General features: G+C 31.5%; 1 protein-coding gene across 1 annotated transcript in view; it reads left to right on the top strand.

Annotated features, from left to right (window-relative positions):
- Window positions 1–296: 296 nt before the first annotated feature.
- Window positions 297–7,124, top strand: part of LOC108560036 (metabotropic glutamate receptor 7) — an 87,908-nt gene continuing 81,080 nt past the window's right edge. Inside the window, exon 1 of the mRNA XM_017917466.1 lies at window positions 297–305. The gene's annotated coding sequence lies outside the window, so the exon portion shown is untranslated. The remainder of the gene's footprint in view (window positions 306–7,124) is intronic.

Below are 7,124 nucleotides of genomic sequence, written 5' to 3' on the forward strand. Positions count from 1 at the left end.
AACGTGAAATTAAAACGTCAGTGAAGATTTCAAATCCTAGTATTCCAACCCCCAAAGTGCCACCACCCAAAATCGTTTTTTTCTCGCTCATTCATTCTCGATCATTTCAATGGTTTCCGCGTTCAATTGGCAAACGGACAATGGGGATGCTCTCTCATAATGTATATGTATCATCAGGATGATATTGGTAATGATCAAAATCGTCCAAACGGCACTAATTAAAACATCATCATCCATATCTGTCTGTTTTGATTGAAAATCTGATTGATTATATGCGTTTCAATCCGTAGCTACCTTGTTGTGCGGTAAGTCTGTACCTCTATAATGTGGGTCTGTATGATTTTTTTACTAAATGTTCTATGTGCCTTTCTCTCTCTCTCTTAATATCTATCTGTTTATGTTCTATATCACTCTATATATTTAAATGTTATATTTATCAATATTTGGATGGCGAATCTATATGTTTGTGATGTGTTTTGTAAAAACTTGTTGTATTCCGACACGCCAAAAAAAATGCTTTGAACTACAAAATGTTCGAAAAAGATTGGAAATTTTGCAATGTGCAATAAATTAAATAAAGGCATGTAAACAATTTTATGTGGACAAAAGTATGTAAGCATTTATATGTGGGCTTTATTCGTTGTGTTCTCCCTTTCTTCGCATTTGTATCTATTTTCTATATACATATTTGCTGTGAGATCGATTTGTTGTGTATTTACAGAACTCTCTTGGTGTCGCATGACTTTGTTTTACTTTGTATCCTTGTCCCAATGCACACGCACTTATTTTCACCCTCAGATGTATTCACACAAAAAAAATATCGAAAATATCACTTAACTTTATAATTATATATAACGAAAATTCCCATGGGGTTGTTATCCCTGTATCGTTGTGATAAATTTATTTTTTCGCAAAAAATATTTAATTAAAAAATATAATTCCTTTTAAAATCTTGAATTTGAAATAATTATTACTCTGATTATTAAAGACAACATTTATAAGAAAATTAGTAAAAATACTATTATTTTTTTCTACTTAACGTAGATTTCTTAGTATTAGCTCAAATACAAAAATTTTAACATTAGTTTCATGATTAACCTTTTTTGGACGGAGAAATTTGACATGTGTGGTGAGAACCAAAACTACTATGTACTGGCGTGTTTTGATAACTTAAGTAGAGTTTAATCAAATCTGAAAAGAAAACAAGTGGCGCCTTGCTAAGAACTAATATTCAATGATTGCGTCTTCACAGTGGGCATGCATACTATTTTGCATAAGGATAATGTTCTGTATAAAAAGATGGGCGGATATATCCGCTTTTAATACATTAAGGGTTCCAGATGTGTCATATTCTACTTTGTATCATTTGTGTATTGGATTTATAAGTATATTCTAATTATTATGATCGTTTACATTAAGTCTGGAATTATCTGTGCGCTTATATCAGATCTATATACACATTTGGTAAAAAATTCCAATCTCTTCGTAGAATCAGGAAAAACAGAGTCAAATTAATTGGAACCGCTGACACGAAATGCATTTCCTCATCCGACGTGGCGCGAAATTCAATTCGGTCGTCTCATCCAAAAACTTCTTCAACAGTTTTGGAAACTTTTTAATTGATAATACGCGTGTGTGTGTTATTTTTTTTTATATTCCGTTCTGCACATTTTAGTCTTACTCCGATTTTACTAAGTTCACGTAGATGGGAAAGTTTGCAGGAGGTGAACAAAACCTGGGGAAGTTCGTGCAAATTTATCGCCGATAAATAAGTTGATTTATTCGGGCATTAACTGAGACCCAATTTGAATTTCATAATTTCGCTGTTTATGCAACAGCTCGCCCCACTAAATTTTAATCATCTGAATTTTAATGCCGCCGTAGTTTCCTCTACGGGTCGAAGCTGCGAACGGTGCTTTCGCTTATGGCCAGGTGATTTATTCCGTGAGGGTTGCTGCCTTGATTAATGCTGTTATTCGATTCCAAACAATATGGATCGAATTCATCAAATATGATGATGTTATTGATACGGGATTCCAATAAATGAGTTTAAGATTATTGAACGTCACGTATAATGTATACCATACCTAATAGATCTAAAGCTTTGGTAGTATCAGAAAAAAAAAGAGTAATGAATACATTTGAATCATCAATCTTGTTGTAATTCAAACACAAATATCAAAACTCATTCTCATCCTATTGGTAGATCTTTTTTGGACAATCAGCGGATATATCCGCCTTATCTTTTAGACAAGACACTTCGCCTATATAAAATTGTATGCTAAGCTACTTTAATTCCCAAAATATCAAACTTCATTCTACTCAACCTATTAGTCTTTAATACTTGAATATATTCATCATCTTTTCTAAACCAGATAATTCTTAAAGTATTGTTCATTATACTTATCTTGTTAGTATATATTAAATTATTGTTTATTATATTCATCTTTTTATATGATCTTGCGGAACACTTGATGTTCAATTTTATGTCTGTATGTATGCAGACAGACGCAGTATTAGGTAATAGCTAATGAGATGAGCTACAATTTCCCTTCGCTAAACACGAATAATTCCTGAAATGCAAGATATTCCGGGGACGGAAGCAATTCCTCACACCTCACCGAGCAGCCTTTTCGGCGCAGATGTGAGGGGGCGGCCGCCTGTAAGAGGACGATAATTGTATGTGAAGTGGAATCGAATTAGGATTTTGTAACCCAGATGAAAACTATATTAACGCTGATGGTTGCTTTAAAATCCTATATTAATGAATTATGCTGAATTTTCGTTCAATTCATCATTCTGTCTCTATCCATGAAAACAATCATCACTCAAATTTAGGTTATACCAATATAAAAATGATACATATATCATAGTTACAATTATTTAAATTACTTAAACTATATCGGTGCAGGTGAAAAAATCTTTCTCGACCAAAAATCAACATTTTTATAACAAAAAAGCAAAAATAATTGATTTATATAAAATAAAGTATATTTGAATCAAGTAAATAAATGAAATGAAATTAAAGTGATATTTCAATGAAATTGTAAACGTGGACAGCGTTCTATGTTGTTTTATAATTTTCCGAACGGAACGGTGCGAATTGCGGATGATAAATTGAAGCCGCGTTAACGAGAACATAATTGCAAGTCAATATTAACACCGGGTCAGTAGTTTTAAAACACTGATACGAGCTTTTCGCATTATCGTTTTACAGTTTAATGAAAAGCTAATTGCACATAGCTATGCAATTCCAATTATTACATATTTTTTTATTTCATAATAAGTGACAATTGAATTTTATTATCGATTTTCAGTATTTTACATGATTTATCAATAAGCAGTCAAATTTATTATATGTATGCATACAATACATTTTCTTTATTATTATTTATCCATAAATTCGCAATGGCTTGTGACAATTTGCCTTTTAAACAAAAATGATAAAAGATATTTTGTCACCTTTTGTCACGATAATGATTTATATTAATATATTATAAATTAGTTTACAAAACATTTTCAATTATTTTAAAATATTTTTGAATGAGGGATGTAAACAGTATTTGATAAATGTCACATAGATTTTTTGATTTTGATAATGGTAATCAAATATTGGAGATACGTGTTTGGAAATATTGAATGATTGATATAACCGTCCATTCCGTCACGCGTCCCAATATTTGAATAGTTGTACATTTTTATTTTCTTTCTCTCTCACCCCAATTCCATTCATGGCGAATTAAAATTGCACTCGGAAAAATCTCACAATGAAATCTCGCGCTTGGCTTTGTGACCAGAATTCCAATAAGCCTATTGTGTATATATATATATACATATATATGTATGTGCGCGTCTACGAGGGTTGTTTTGTAAAATGGGGTTGCTACCATGCGCATCTTGGAAACGAGGGTGGCTATCTGAGCTTTATAGATACGCCATAAATGATAACCGTAAATGTTATCTGTGTTTATTTCACGACCGGAACAAGAACAAGAAGAAGGTGCCAAGAATAAGGGTAGTATTTTTTTTTCTTCCTTTTTTGTGTGTTAAAGTTGGGGTGTGTCCATGCCATTTTCAACACATCAATTTCGATATAAAATGAAGACCAATACACCGAAGTTTCTCATTTTATTTACGTAATAACTAACATAGTCTTTGTTTTGTAATGATGTATAGGAAAATTATATACAAAAAATATATTTATAAATAAATTTTTGATCAAAATTTAGTTTTTACAGAAAAACATGTTTGTATTTCATCTCGTGTTATTAGAAAATATAAAGTAATTGCGAAACTTTATTATTGGCACGCCAGAAAACACCATTTACTTGAAGTTGTATAAATGTAAAACCAATTTGGAGACTACTTTAAGCAGAATAATAGAAGGAAAAACATCTCATTTATATTTTATTAAATTTAAGATTTACAATAAAATTTTATGTTTTTCTTAGATAATTTAATGTAATCAACAACAATAATTTATTTTAGTTTAATAAGATTTAAATTTATTAACAATAATTTCAGAAAATTGGTTTAAAAATCTTATAATATTATTTTCAATTAAAAGTTAAATGACAAAACTAGATAACTTTAATGATTCAAACTTGAATTGTGCTGACCTGAACTAATCTAACTTAAACTTTAACTAATGTGATTTAATCTAAAGTAATCTAAGCAAAGGTGATAAAAGCTAACCAAATATAACTTAATTAACCCTTTACGGACGAACACTTTTTCAAAGACGTATTCTTAATACAGTAGCCTCGCATACTACTAGGATATGGCGGATATATACGCCGTTTGCGGATTTGCTTAAATAGTCTAAGTCCACAATTGATTTGCCACCAACCGCAATAGCCATTTTTTCGAGCGCAAAAAAACATGTGCATGATATATGTTATCACTTGATGGATCTGTCGCCACAATAAAAATGTCAGTTGTGTTATCCACATTCTCACGCGTAATATTAATTGGAGCGTTACGCAGCTTTGTGGAAAATTCCAAATCATCGAGAGCTTCAAATTGAATTGTTCTGAAGTGCTTTCGAAACACAGAGCTTTTTCGCTTCCATTATTGTTTCTTTGTTTTACTTAATTTCAATGCTTTTGTTACAATCATTACAAAACACTGTTTGAATTTTAACGTTGTTGTTTTGATTGCTTTATTTAATTGTTTGAAATAAAATCGCATTGGTAAAACAAATCTTGAATTATATTTAATTATTTAAGTTAAAATAATGTATTAAGTAATTAAGAAACGCGAAGGATACGGAAGGATAAGAAGATTCGGTTCAGGTGGATGCGTCGAGTACGGAAGCTAAGGAAAAGCACCGTTTAATAAATTAATGTATCCATTATCCTCATCGCCTATAGGGAATTACAAGGATAATAGTATTATACAGAATACTAATTAATTGGATAAACATCTGACACTCGTGTTAAACACATGTTGCTCTTATTTCTGAAAGATAATTACTCCTTGATCTGCATCACATATGCTACTAAACTGAATACTTTAATCTTAGAATCAACGTAGTATTTCACATACTTGTTGTACGTTTCTTATTTTGTAATTTAGTACGGAAACCGAATTTTTCCATTTTATTGCAAGTGCATTGAATTATTTATATTATGTAAACAAGTTATATAAAAGAGTATGAATAAAGGAAAATCATATAAATTTTCAACAAAAAATTCCTTTCTTTTGTTAACTGTTTTTATTCATTAAGTATTCTATTAGCAGTGCATTTTCAGCTCGAATGAATTACGAAAGAACGTGCGCTTTTTGAGAATTTATTTTAACGCGATTTTACTGACGTCTGGTAAAAGCTTAATTACGGTCGGCGTTCCATTGAAATTTTATTATTGATTTTATTACCTGCCTTTTCATCCACTCACAAACATTAATAGAACAAAACAAAAATGCTGAAATAGCGTACAGAATTTTTATGTATGAAAACATAATGTCTGTACTTTTTTTTCATCAATTGAGGGTAAAAAACGCATATTATGAAAATTGATTTGTGTAAGTAGCAATTTCATTATTGTGTAATTGTTGCTTTGTGCGATTGAAGGGTGAAGTGTATAGTGAAAAATCGCTTTTCGCATGGAATCGGCGTCGAAATGAATCAATAATTGATATACACGATATGCACCTTTAGTAATTAGCAACTCGGAAGGGGTGGACCTGTGTTACTAATTAAATACTAATTACTACTCGGCCCCCATGCATTGTTCCACCTGTTAGGAACGTGTACCCTATCCATTGCATTTAACATACCTTTCATGATTTGGACAAAGCAAATGAAACTCATACCAGTTTTGATCAAATTTCAGACAACAATATTGAATATGGGCAAAGCCTTCCATCAAAATATTTAAAAATCACTATAATTTATTTATTGAATTAAGTTAATGATCATACAATTATGGTATAGTAGTAAAAACATATTTCTATTTGATTATGGTTATATTATTATATCATTCCTTTTTTCTGTAAAAAAATCATCAGTCTATGGGATGTTTTATGGAGGCTATGGTAATTAAGTTTGGAATTTTATCACGTTCGTTATACAAGGGTCGTAGTAATGGTGAAAATGGAAATTGATTGATGGGATTTAAGGTAGGCAATGTCATTGGTTAATTTTTTGGATGGTTGGGGTGGAGACGGAAAGCGCAGCATTGATCTGGGCTTGAGGTTCTGGGGTTGGAAAGCAGGTACATCCCCTGTTTGTTTTGGATAAATTCTTTTCCCGGGCTCTTTAATCCAACGGATATAAACGAGCACATCCGCTTACCGCTTGAAATGATATACGGCTCCAGTTTACTTGACAACAATGATACACCCGGAGGATACAAGGAGACGCCGCTTATTGCGCACTTTATTAAATGAATAGCATCAATCAGTGATGAGATCATCTTTGTTTTTGTTTTGTTTTTCGTTGCTTGTTGTTTTGTTGTCCCGATCCATTTCAACCCCTACGGCTTCTGCGATATTAATTGGTTTTGCAGGTATTAACGCTCCCCATTATACCAGTAACAATGGGGTAAGCTTTATAAGCCGACCTATGTCAATGCGATTTTCTGTAAAATTTTGTAAGTAGATTATAAAATAATTGGCTATAC

This window comes from Nicrophorus vespilloides, unplaced genomic scaffold (assembly GCF_001412225.1).
Source record: "Nicrophorus vespilloides isolate i.1.1-1 unplaced genomic scaffold, Nicve_v1.0, whole genome shotgun sequence".
NCBI classification, from domain to species: Eukaryota; Metazoa; Arthropoda; class Insecta; order Coleoptera; family Silphidae; genus Nicrophorus; species Nicrophorus vespilloides.